Source organism: Equus asinus, chromosome 2 (assembly GCF_041296235.1).
Source record: "Equus asinus isolate D_3611 breed Donkey chromosome 2, EquAss-T2T_v2, whole genome shotgun sequence".
Lineage (NCBI taxonomy): Eukaryota > Metazoa > Chordata > Mammalia > Perissodactyla > Equidae > Equus > Equus asinus.
In genome coordinates, this window is record NC_091791.1 from 136079567 (window position 1) to 136092422 (window position 12856).

Consider the following 12856-nt stretch of genomic DNA (forward strand, 5'->3'; position numbering starts at 1 on the left):
AAACAGGCATCAAATGAAAAGATAAAATGTGAGAGTCCTCATAGAGCACTCACAGATGCCTGAGGGTGAGTCTGCAGATCCCAGTTGGAGAAGCCCAAGCTAGCCGGCTCAAGCACAGTGGTCCACTGCCACGTGCTGAATGAACCTGAGATGCTGGACACGCCGCTGTTCATATCACCAGTTGTGTGGTTTCTCCACAGTTTCTTAAGAGCTATACCTGAAAACCATCTTAACACTTTCCTCTTATTTTTATGCCCCAAGTCTCAGTTTGAGATGCTTTCCTCTCAGCTTCCTTGATCACCAATGGACCAAAGATCTAAGTCCAGGTCCACCCTTAGTTTTTCCTCCCAAAGTCTCCATCATGCACCTCCTAAGCCTTGTCTCCCTCTCGTAGATGGGTTTTGGGTTCAGAGGTCGTGAGTCGTCTTCCCTCGATTGTCCCACACTCTGGCTTTACCACCGCTTTAGGTCTCCAAAAGGTCATTGTGTGGTTCTCCCCAGGTATGCGAAACATTCACGTTTTAGAAACTACTTCTTTCTTCCTTTAAAAAGTCAATCGGTATTAAGAAAAAATCAATTTTTTTCTTAATTCCTACCTCAGAGTTGAGATGTGCGTACTCTCTGAGAGTCTAGTCATGTCCTCTTATGTCAAACAATTCTCAAATATTTAGTTCCAGCTCTGCCACTTACTGGCTGTGTGAACACAGGCACATCACTTAGGTTTCTGAGCCTCAATGGCCCCATCCATAAAATGATCATAATACTATATGCACTGTCTGCCGTATGTTGTTGTGAAGCTTGAATTTGATAAAGGATGTGAAAATATTTTGAATATTGTAAAGTGCTAGTCAAATGCAACTGAGGAGTAAGACATTGACATATTTAATAGTCATTTTATGCTTCTTCCATGGAGGCTAGACAAGAGCGACATCTCGGCACCGAACAACATATCGAAGATTTAGGAACACAAGATTCTTAAACAGAGGATTTTCCTTTCTGCACGATATTTTCTTTTTCTAATTGCAATATATCATATTTGAACATTGTGGTACTTGATGGAATTTTTTCACAAACTATTACTGATGGAAATGAGAAATCCACAGCCTCTCCAAATAGGTCATGGCTGCCTCCTTGTTCCCAAAAGAGGGCCCGACGGAGTAACTAAGTTCTACTTGGAACATCTGTACCCTGAAAGGTCAGTTTTCATTTTATAATGTAATTACGTTAAAGATAATTAGGAAATAAAGAAATAAAAATCATCCCAAATCTTATCTGAACACAATTCTGTGTCCTTGCCATTACAGCCCAGTTGTCATGCATAAACTTGTTGTCACGCAGATAGCTTAAGATGGTTATAATTAGAGTGTACAAACAATTTGATATTCTGCCTTTTTTCACTTGGCATTATAGCAATCATTTCTCCACGGCCTCCATGTTGATCATTTTAATGGCAAAATAATATTTCATAAACTTAATTAACCATAATCCTCTTTGGGTCAGGATGTAAGTTGTCTCCAGGTCTTTCTTTTGATGCTACGGATACTGCTGCAGTGGAAAGCTTCTTAAATAGTTTTTTGCCTTTGTTGAAAGATAAATTCTCAAGGGTAGAATTATTAGCTCAAAGGTTATGAAAAATCTTTAGGATTCTTGCAAATATATTTCTATCGCTTTCCAAAAGGATTTCACAAATTACAGTGCCATTAAGCATATTTGATGTCATTGCAAACATTCCAGCATTGAACAATTTATTACATAATTTTACTAATTTAATAGGTGTAAAATGCTATCTTAGAGTTGTTTTATTTTTAATTCCATAAAGAAAAGACAATTTTCAAGAGGTACTTTTTAGAAGAGGTACTTTTTGGCACCAAAAAGAGGAACGTAGGTAGCAGACAGTATCTTCATTTAGCACTCTGTCCACACCAAGAAGGTGCGAGAGCGAGTTGGCACCGACCTCCCTTTCAGAGGATGAGAACAGCCAGACCCGCCCCTCAAATGCACGTCACAATCAGGCCTATAGTATGTAGCAGAGTGGATGGTCCTGAAATAGTTTCAGTACACTTGCTGGAGCTCACCAATAGAGAGTTTCAGTTTTGCTGAACTTCTAAACCAGCAACACAAGCTGTAAATATTCTAGAAAGGAATATTAGATCGGCAACACGAAAATTGATTATCATCCAACTACTGGCATCTGGACTCAGTCAGAAGGAATTTTCAGGCAAACAGAATCTGGTGTGATGTTTATAGCTGCTTAGAGGGAGCCAGGCCTCTTAGCTTTGCTATTTACATCAGTTCCCAAGGGAACTTGAGTGGAAAAGCCTACTCCAGTTTTCGCAGTTTTCCGTTGCCCATTTGCTAGACGGCTTGCCTGAAAGAAGTGATGTGAAACTTGTGAACCGGAATCATGGAAATACTCTGACAGTCTCAGATGGAATTTTAATTATGAAAGCTTTTTCTGTTAAAAAAAAAATTAGATACCCCTTTATTTCATGTTCTGGTTCAGATACTCAATAAAATGTAAAGAAAATGAGACAATTTTGATAAACTCAAAATCAGTAGCAAAATATAAAAGGAAATGCTTGACTGTGAGAAAAATTTTAAAAGTCGTTAAAAATGTGAGTGTCAGCAGAGGTGATTCTAGGCATTTAGGGACGTTTGTTCCCCATCCTAGCTTGCCTTTGACATGTCTGACTTTTTTTCTGGTAGGAAAGTAGATTGTAGAGGTAAAAAAAATCTTATTTCATCATAAAAACAATTGTATGAAGCAGATATCATTGTCATCATTTTACAGCTGAAGAAAGATTCAAAGAGGTGACGGTCCTTGCCCCAAGGTCACAGAAGCGTATCATGGCCCTCTATCTGAGCCCTGCTACTTCTGTTAAGGGTTACCCTTACCTGCACTTGAAATTGAGCCAAGGTTGAAATTCTTTTTCCTAGGCTGTAGAGTGTCTGGGAAAGATGGGAATGAAGATCTGGAGAGAATCGTGCACGAAGGCATGGGGAGAAGCCCTTGGATGGAGAATGTGTGAACACCAGGTGGCAGTAGTGTCCTTGGAGTTCGTGGTTGTCCCCTACCTTAGAAAGCAAGGTCAATGCGCACCAGGGAAGGCGTGATCCAATGCCTGACCTCTGACCTCTGACCTGGATCCCACCCCTCATCCACTTCCTGCTGAGCCAGGTAGATTATCTCACATCTAATAAGCTGTTTCCTTTTCTCTGCAGAGTATCCCTGAGGAAGGAGTCGGGGAGAAGATTGGGAAAGATGACCCAGAAATTATTTACAATGGAAAGGGTCCCGTCTAGATAATTGATGTCATGCAGTGTGTGATGGGGCCTTTTACCCTCCCTGTTCCTTGATATCCTTTTCTGTAAAACGAGGATAATGATGGCCACCTGCCTCACAGGGTCATTGAGATGATTGAAGGAACCGATACTTGCAAAACCTTAGAACAGCACAGTGCCTGGGGCGCACTATGCGTGTAACACCTGCAGCTCAGGAGTGTTCTTTGCAGAGGGCTTTATCCTCTGCAGTGGTCCTCCATGCCTATCATCTCATCCCATCCTCCCTCTGTATTTTGAGATGCAAATATTATACCATTTAACAGAGAAGGACTCTTAGATTGAGCCAGAGGAAGTAAAAATTCACATGAGCTTTGAAGTCAGACAGACTGAAAGTTAGACTCCCCCCAGGTGTGGGACCACATGCAGGTTCCTTAGAGCCTCAGTTTCTTTGTCTATAAAATGGTGATACTATTACCTGTCTTGTGCATTTATTATGAGGATTAAGTAAAACAACACATATGAAGCATCTTGTGTAGTTCCTCGTACACAGTGAACACTTAAAGTCACTAAAAGGATGTCTTAAAACAAGACACAGAAAAAGGTTGAAGGAAGGCAAGTAAGATACAATCCCACCAGCTGGAATTAACCCTTTTCTTATTGTGTTGTGTTTTTACCCTGGTGTTTGCCTGTAATGTGGCTGAGATCACATCACACGTGCACAGGAAACCTGAGTGAGGAGCAGCCGGAAGAGAGTGGCTGAGCGGGCCTCCACGCCGGGCTCCAGTCTGGGCTTTGCTGTGTGACCACTCTCTAAGTTGCCTCTACAGAGTTAAGGCTTAAATCCCTTTTGAGAAACTGATGAAAAAAATATTTAAATGTTTCAAGTTTGAAAATATATGCTTACATTCAAAAGCACATAAAGAAACCAGAAGTAGCCAAAACAATCCTATCATACAGTTAATGGCTGGAATTTTGCCTGGAAAAGTAGTGTTTCATGTGGAAAAAATGTTAATTTCTACATATTTCTGTTGAGCCAACATTTTAATTGTTAAAACATTACTCTTCAAGCTGTTACAATTACAATGGGTAAATTTGGTAAATCGAGTAAACTAGTCATTTGACAAATTGCTTAAATTGACACATTGAGTGAATTGATTCTTCGGCAGATTGGGTTTGGGGGTGCTCTAATTTTTGGCAAATTGGTTTGCATCTATTGGACATGGAGGAGTGCTCGGTATATATACTTGAGTGAATGAAGACATGGATCAATGAGATGACCTTTCCCTCTAAATGTCAATGACTATACATGATGTCAGCATTTAAAGAGCCTTGGAAGTTTCCTGAGACAGAGACTCCCGTTCTAGGATCACGCATACTCCCTGTGTGTACACCGACTCCAAACCCATGCTCACAGCCTGGATGGCTGCTTGGCGAGAGTGGGTGCCTCTCTGTGGGTTCAGAGTGGAAGCCCACGCACTGTGGGCTTGGAAACAGAAGACGCAGGTTCCAGTCTCCCTCAGTGCTTGCGTGGACTAGGCTTAGAACACTGACCAGTCAGTTCACCCTTGAACAGTTTCCTAATCTATAAAATGGGCGTCATTCTGGCGCCTGCCTGGCCTTATTCTCAGCATCACTGTCAAGATCAAATAAAATATGTAAATATTCTCTGGGAACAGGGAAGTGCTAGATGATGTTAGTTTATTATTGTGAAAACTACTAGATCTCAGGGTCCCGAGTGACCATAGGCTCCAGGTGGCAGAGGGAGGACTGGGAGGGAGCAGGATTTCCTTGGGGAGGGAGGTCCAGGCCTTTGCTCTTTGGCCTCTGCCTTTCTAGTGATTGACACCCATGAAAGAGACACACACAGACCCATTAAACTGCCTCCCCCAGGTCACCTGGCAGTGAAGAGCAGGCAAACACCAGCGGCCTTACATGCCTCCTCCCTGGCCGCGTCAGGGCTGAGGTCATCTGCCCGGAGCACCTGGTGGTGGGGTGAGGAGAGGAGCCTGGAGTCTCCCACAGTCACTCCTGGGCCTGCAAGGCCAGGCTGGTGACATCCTCCTTAGTCTGGCCTCCCCCCACCTCTACCACTCACAGCTCTGAATCCAGCCCAAGGGGGTCCTGAGGGGGTGTCTCCTGGCCACCTTTGCTGCCTCACAGAAAGTGACCCACACTCAAAGAAATCTGGCTGGGGAGGGGTGGGGGAGGGAGAAAACACAGCTGGGTGTGACAGGAAAGGGCATGGAACAGTATAAGCCTGGGAACAGGACCAAAGACAGAAAAATGACAGGGGAGAGAGAGAACTGGAGAGCACTATTATTTTTTTCTGCTCTCTTTTCTCATGCGTGAGAGTGAAATCATTAAGAAAAAAAAAAGACATGCTTCAAAGGAAAAATAGCAATCAGTGTTAGCTTTTTGTGCTTGCTTGGGTGGCAGTACCTTCCAGCTGCCATCAGGAGAGCTAATATCACTAAGGGATGCTGCAGGCCAGAGGCCCCCCCCCCCCATCCCCCCAGGGCCTGCTGGCCTCATACCCAGGCCACAGGACCTGTGCAGGCCACTGCCACCAGCCAAGCAGTTATTTATCAGCCACTCATTCTGGTTCTCTTTCTCCTTCATGAGTTACGTTGGCTCCAGCAGAGACTTAACATAACAGTTCATTACACTTGGAAGGTGCTTATTCCTTCCAGAGAGCTTCACATCTGTCAACTACAAGCTCATACATCTGAACAGCCCTTCAGGGTCGAAAGTACATGTGTACAGAGGGACTCTGTACTGGAAGATTCTGAGTTCATTATCACAGGTAATGCAGTTATTATCTGCTATCAGCTGGGGCCCCATCTCATCCTCAGAGACCTGTTCAACTTGGCTTAAACCCCCATTTCCAGGGCCTGTGACCAGGGTTGGTTTCAGACCATAACAGGCTGCAGGGCCTTTTAATTACAGAGTTTGCATTCCACATTGTATCAAACACATTAGAATATACCCATGTTTCACATAAAATATAACATTTTTGCTGTGGAAAAAAATCAAAAAGGTTTTATTAATTTTGCTTTTGAAACTATTTAGCTACCAGTCATTCATTTATGATACGATTGGCTGTGATTTCTGGGCTGTCATCATAAATGTACGGGAAATTTTATAGAGTGAGAAAATCGAATCGTAGCACTATTTTCAACTGGAAAATATTTATAAATACTAAATTTAAAAATGAACTTGACATAATTATGGGTTTGGTAGACATTGAATTAAAATCTGTTACTTTCAATTTTATACTTTTCTTTTTATGTTTTAGATCCATTGAATTTTTCTCTCATCTCACGTGTTTTCACAGGCCTATGAAGAAAGCTCATCTGCCGGAGGCCCTATGCCCATGGGGCCTGCTCACCACATGGCCCCATTCGTGGTTGGTAAAAGCCCTTCGCAGATTTCGACCTGTCCCTCACCTCACTTCTAGCATCTTTCGGATTCCTTGCTCCTGTATATCTGCTCATGTTTTGGTTCTAGCTGGTATCAATAAGGGTCACAAAGCTCAGCTCCATCAATGTTTCCTACAAAATGTCCCACCACACCAAACATTTCATCAAGTTGGTAACTTGACAAATTCTGAGGGCCACGGAGAGAGGTGGCTCATGCACCTCGCAATCTTTGCCATCTTGATGGCTCCACCTCTCCACCCAGTGGCCACCTTCCCCGCTCCATATCCTCCACACTGCCTGTGCCAGCAGCGTGGCCACCTTGCCCAGGGCAGCTCTCCAGGGAGCCTATGTCACATTGTCTCCTTCCCTGTTCTGGCTGCTTCTCTTGCAAAAAGCAGACATGCCAGGAATGCCTGCACTCTCTACTCCCCTTTTTCTCCATCTCCTCACTCTGATGCATCCGTCCCCCCAGAGCACCCTGAGCGGGAGCCCCTGCTGGCCACTTCCTGGGATGGGGCCCTCACCATCTCTCCGGTCAAGGCTTTGGCTTGCCTTTGGTTTGTTTTTACCGTTACAAAGTAATAAGATCAGTCTGAATTCTGGCTTTCTTGAACCATCACTCCCGCTCCTGGTCCCACCTCAGGGCTCCTTTGACCTTCAACACCCCCCAGAGAGACACAGCTGCATCTCCAGGAAACAATGGCAGAGTTAAGCCGTTAAGTCGCAAGTGGGACCCAGGCCTCTCGATGGCCAGCCCTGGGCTTTCCCAGGGTCTTTTCCCCCTCACTGCCTTTTATTACTTGGCCTTCTTCAGGGAAGAAATGCCCTGCACTGTGAATTTCCTTCAGCAAATACAGACTCTGCTTGTTTAGGCAAACTGGGCCATGGAGGGTGGGGTGCAGCAGAGGCTGTGGGGGTGGGCAGCAGGGCTAAGTTCTCCATCAGGCAGGAGGCACAGTGCCCAGGGCCGTGATGCTTTCAGAGCCCCATGGATGGGTTAATTTCTTTTAAAATCAGAAGAAAAAACAGAACTCTTAGGTCAAAGAAATTGTTTTAATATATAATATTCATATGTTTGTCTTCATACCAATGCAAACATACCTTTAATATTTTTTATGGAGGAAGGGGCCCAGCAAGGCAGAGTCCTCAGAGTCCACAACATTCATAACGTGGCTCTGGTGGCCAGGGGTCTCCTCATTGAACTTTACCTGTGAAGGTCCATTTCATGGGACAGTTGTGCTGCTGGAGGGGGACAGAGAATTGGCACCTCCTGAACTATGATCAACTATTGCACCCGCGAGGTAAACCAGATGAACTAATTAAAAGGCTGCTTCTGTCATCAAGGTCAGCATGGATGGGGTCCAGCTGCCCAATCTTAGGGAATTTTCCATAAGTGGAGATACCATACAGAGTATGTGGTTGCTGATTTTCTTCCTGACAAAGGAAGATGGCATAAAACTTAGCCATGGTTTAGGATCGAATCAGTTCTTTATCTCACAGCAGGTCAGTGGGCATGGGTATACTTCTTTGTCCTAAGCATCAGACAAGTAAAGCCATAGACCATACTCTGGGGGAAGGGGATAAGCTTTCTCAGCTTGGAGTTGGCAGTCTGAAAGCAGGGTCTGGGGCACGTGTCTTGAAGCTGTGTTTTCACACTTCACGTAATATAAAGAAATATTAATAGCTTATATCAAAGATGGAGGTGTGCAGCCCTTGGTGCTTCCTCTGTCTGGCTTACAGTAGCTCCTCTCTCTTCTTTTTAATGATTTGATCCCATCCACCAATAATCTGCCTTCATGGCACCCCACCTCCACCAGCCACAGGAAGACAGTGTGGTATAATGGGAAATGCTCTGGATATGATGCCAGGGGCCCTCGATTTTAAAGTGAACCCTGCTGCCCCTTAGCTGCAGGATTGTTGGGCAAATTGCCTCAACAATCTGGTCGTCAGTTCATATCTGTAAAATTAAGTCTCCTTTTGTGAAATAATAATATACATATATTGGTCTCTGGTTCCTGACACAGAGCTCCTAAAACCCTTGAAAATAGTGGTGCTAGGAGAACTTTGGTTCTAATAATTTAGTCTTTGACTCCAGTTCCTAACACAGAGCTCCTAAGACTTTTTAAATTTCATCAGTGATAGGCGTGTCTTTTGTTCCAATGAGGTGACTCATGGTGGAATCCTGGATGGGGACTCGTCACTAGAAAGACTATGCTATGATCAGAAGCTTGGAAATTCAGCCCCAACCCCCATCCTCTGGAAAGGGCAGGAGGCTGGAGATAATTGACCATGCCTACATGATGAAGCCTCCATAAAAACCCCAATCATACCAGGTTTGGGGAACTTCTGGATTGATGAACACATCTACACACTGTGATAACGGTGTACCCCAACTTCACGGGCACAGAAGCTCCTGCACTCAGAACTCTTCTGGACCTTGCCCTATGTGTCTCTTCACCTGGCTGTTCATTTATAACCTTTATTATACGCTTTATACTAAACCAGTAAACGTGTTTCCCTGAGTTCTGTGAGCCATTCTAGCAAATTATCAAACCCAAGGAGGGGGTTCATGGGAACCTCAATTTACAGCCAGTACAGATGACAACCTGGGACTTGTGATTGGTGCCTGAAGTGGGGACGGCCTTGTGGCACAGAGCCCTTAACCTGTGGGATCTGACGTCAACTCCAGGTAGATAGTGCCAGAACTGAATTGAATTGTAGAACACCCAGCAGGTGTTGGAAAATTGCCTGATGTGTGGAAAATCCACACATCTGGTGTCAGAAGTGTTGTGAGTATGGTAGTATTTTGATTTTATGACTCTGGGCAAATTCAAAGTTTCTTCACATCAGGAAAAGATTGGGGATTCTTTGTTTGAAGGTATTTCACGACATACACCACACTACACTGTGAAAATGGGGAGACGGAAACATTCACCAGGCAGAAAACCTGCTGCCTTCCATTAACTCCTTCAGTTCACATCCGGAAGCTGGAGCTGCCTTTTAAATTGCTCACCAGTAAACTAGAGGCAGCTAGAAGGCTCCCATGCTGCTATTGGCTGTGTGAATTCTTATATAGTACCCTGCTGCGACCCTTTGACTAAGGTGAGAAGGGAAGATGAGCTTCAAGGCTCACACTGGAGAGACCAACAAAATCCCTCTGGCAAATCCAGGAAAATCTAGACTTCCAAAGCACCAGGGGAAATCACAACTCTCAGACTCAGATCAGACTTCATCAACTTTCCCAACTGGGAGGTGACGTCTCCCATGAAAATCCCTGTGCTGCCAACTCAGCCCAAGTTTACTTCCCTTGAAGTTGACCAGCTGAAAACCCAGAAGTTTGGGGAGAGAGTCCGTGTGGGGATATGGGGACCAAAATGACAATCCCACATTTACCAATAAACTTGGGAGTGGAGTGGGGGAGAATGAGAAAAATACCAGTTGTGGAATTCCTATCCTGGTCTGTTCCCGCCCGCAGCTCCTTGCAGTATGGAAACCATTTAGCTGCAGACAGATGATTTCCCAGGCCTATTGTCAGGAGCACCCGGAGTAAATCACTTCCTTCTCCACCCCTGGGAAAAGTCTCTCTTGCTTGGATCATAATTCAGTCTGCCTCCGGTGAGCTGAGACGGAGATGAAGTATGGAGTGCCCCGGTACGGATGGCCTGAGCTCCAAGAATTATGAGCAGTGAAAAGACAAGATAAAGAGGAGGAAGCTCTGGGGTGAGGCAGCGCCTGCTTCAGACGAACCGGACCCCCAAAACTCAGAGGAGAACATTTGCATTTCTCTAAATCTAAATAATTATTTTAGGTAGAAATATAAAAAATATTTAAAATGATTTTATTCATAAGATTTCTATTTACACATACCTTTCTGGGAATCTATGTATCTCCTAAAATAGGTGTCACTTCCTCACTAAAATTAAATTACATCTAGTGATTTTATAAAAAACACTGGAACAAGCTGATGGGATAAGTAACAAGAGTACAAAGAGCCTCCTTTTAGAGTAGGGAGGCAATAAATGTCTTCCGTAAAGAGCTAGATAGTAAATATCTTAGACTTTGTGGACCATAAATCTCTGTCACAAATACTCAACTCTGTAGTTGTGCCACAAAAACATCCATAGACATCACATAAATGATTGGATGTGGCTGTGTTCCAATAAAACTTTATTTATAAACAGTGAAACGTGAATTTCATATAATTTTCACATACCATGGAATAGTATTTTTTTGAGATGTTTTTCAACCATTAAACAATTTTAAAACCATTCTTAGCTCTCAGGTTGTACACAAACAGGTGGGTTGAATTTAGCCCATGGGTGAGGTTCTGCCTGGTTTATAAAATGCCCAGGGCAAAGAGGCAATGAAGGCAAAGCTTTGTTTTTGGTTAATGTAATCCCTTTCCTATGCTCTGTATTTTAAAATAAGACAAGTGGGTAAGGAAAATGAAAGTCAAAGGAATAAATTGTTAACACAGGAATTTCTAGAAGAGTAAGAGAAAATATTTTGAAGAAGGTCCCTCATTTGCCAGCTTGTAAACAACTACTGACAACTTCAGGAGTGGTGGTTTCAACAGTACAAATCAACAGACTTGTACTGCCCTCTGTTATATTGCAGGAACACACTAAGTGCAAAGATGGTGAAAAAACAGCCCCTGCCCTCTGATAGGGCAACTGCTATTAAATAAGGAAAAATGCTTTCCATTGAGTGATAGGATGCCAACAAAGCATTTATTGAGCACCTGCTACAGGCCAGGTCCTAGGTTAGGTGCCAGATGTTCCAAGATAAATTCTGAAGATGTTTATGGTAAGAGACTTTCTTCCTCACTTTTGCTTGGTTCTTATTTTCTTGAGGGACGAAAGGAGGCACAGAGGGTCAGGCTGGCTGTCCCAAAGGGAATATCAAAGAGGGAGACCAAAGCGTGACTTGTATGTGCCTTAGCAGGGCTGGGACTAGGGTGAGGGGAGTGAGGCCTCTAGGGTGCTAAAGTTAAGGAGGTAATCACATGCAAGGGCATGACCTTGAGAGTGAGCACCTCCTTAAATTTTGCACCCTGGCACTTCACTTGCCTCACCTTAGACCTGGCCGGTGCCCTAGCTCCCCATAAGGCCTGCTGTGGTCCTGGGAGGGCTGGAGTGAGCATTTGTGGGTTTGGACTACCTGGTGTTCAGGCTCCCTTCCTAAGATGCCCCGATTTCCTGCTGAGGAATCACTTCTTTCTCACCGTCTACAGTCTTGTGGAACTCCCTCGGGGGCCTCCCCCCTCCTCCCCCAGAGCCTCAGCTGGTGAGAGGCCCTGAGGCTGGTGTGGGCATCACGTGCTCCCTTCCCGGACTGTGACTCCTGAGCTGGAGGAGTTGGTTTCTGTCTCTTCCCACCACCTATGTGACATCAACAGTCTGAGTAATGCCAACATTACATACCAAGTCACATCTCGGAGCCCTGCCACTCTGAGTGTGGTCCCCAGACCGGCAGACCGGCAGCACCTGGAGCCGATGAGGAGCAGAACCTCGAGCCTGCCCCAGACCACAGTCAGAATCTGCATTTCGACAAGATTCCAGGGTGATTCCTGGGCTCACTAAAGTGTGGGAAGTGCTAACCCACACCTTTCCCCCGCCCGCCCTCCCACCACCACCATTGCTGCTGCCCTTGCATTTCCCAACCACAGGGACCTGGGAAAGGAGCCTTTCTTGGAAACAGGACTTGCTGAAATTCAAGGAGGCTCAGGGCTGACCCTGCCCTTCCCAGGTGGGCAAAGGGCTTCTCAGACACACTCACCTGGTGCTTTGTTGATGGCTGACTCTACAATAAAAGAAAAAATCAGGCATTGGTTTCAAAAAATGATGACAGCACCACCCTTTGAACAAGCCTCTTTCCAGAAAAGCCCCTCCCCTTTACAAGTTTCAGGCAGTGGAGGCAGGAGGCTCAGGAGGCTGCTTCAAAGGGTAAGTTTCCCTACAAAGTCCCCCAGGCTAATATGGGATAGTGGTGGTTCTTTTTTGGAGAAGGGACCTGCTCTATCTTCCTTTTAGAATGGGCCAGGAGTGAAGAAAGGGCACCAACAATCCTAATCTTCACTGATAGCCTGCCATGCACCAGCTCCTGGACATGTTCTCTCTTTTATTCTTGAATGCGACCATAAAGGACAGGCTTTT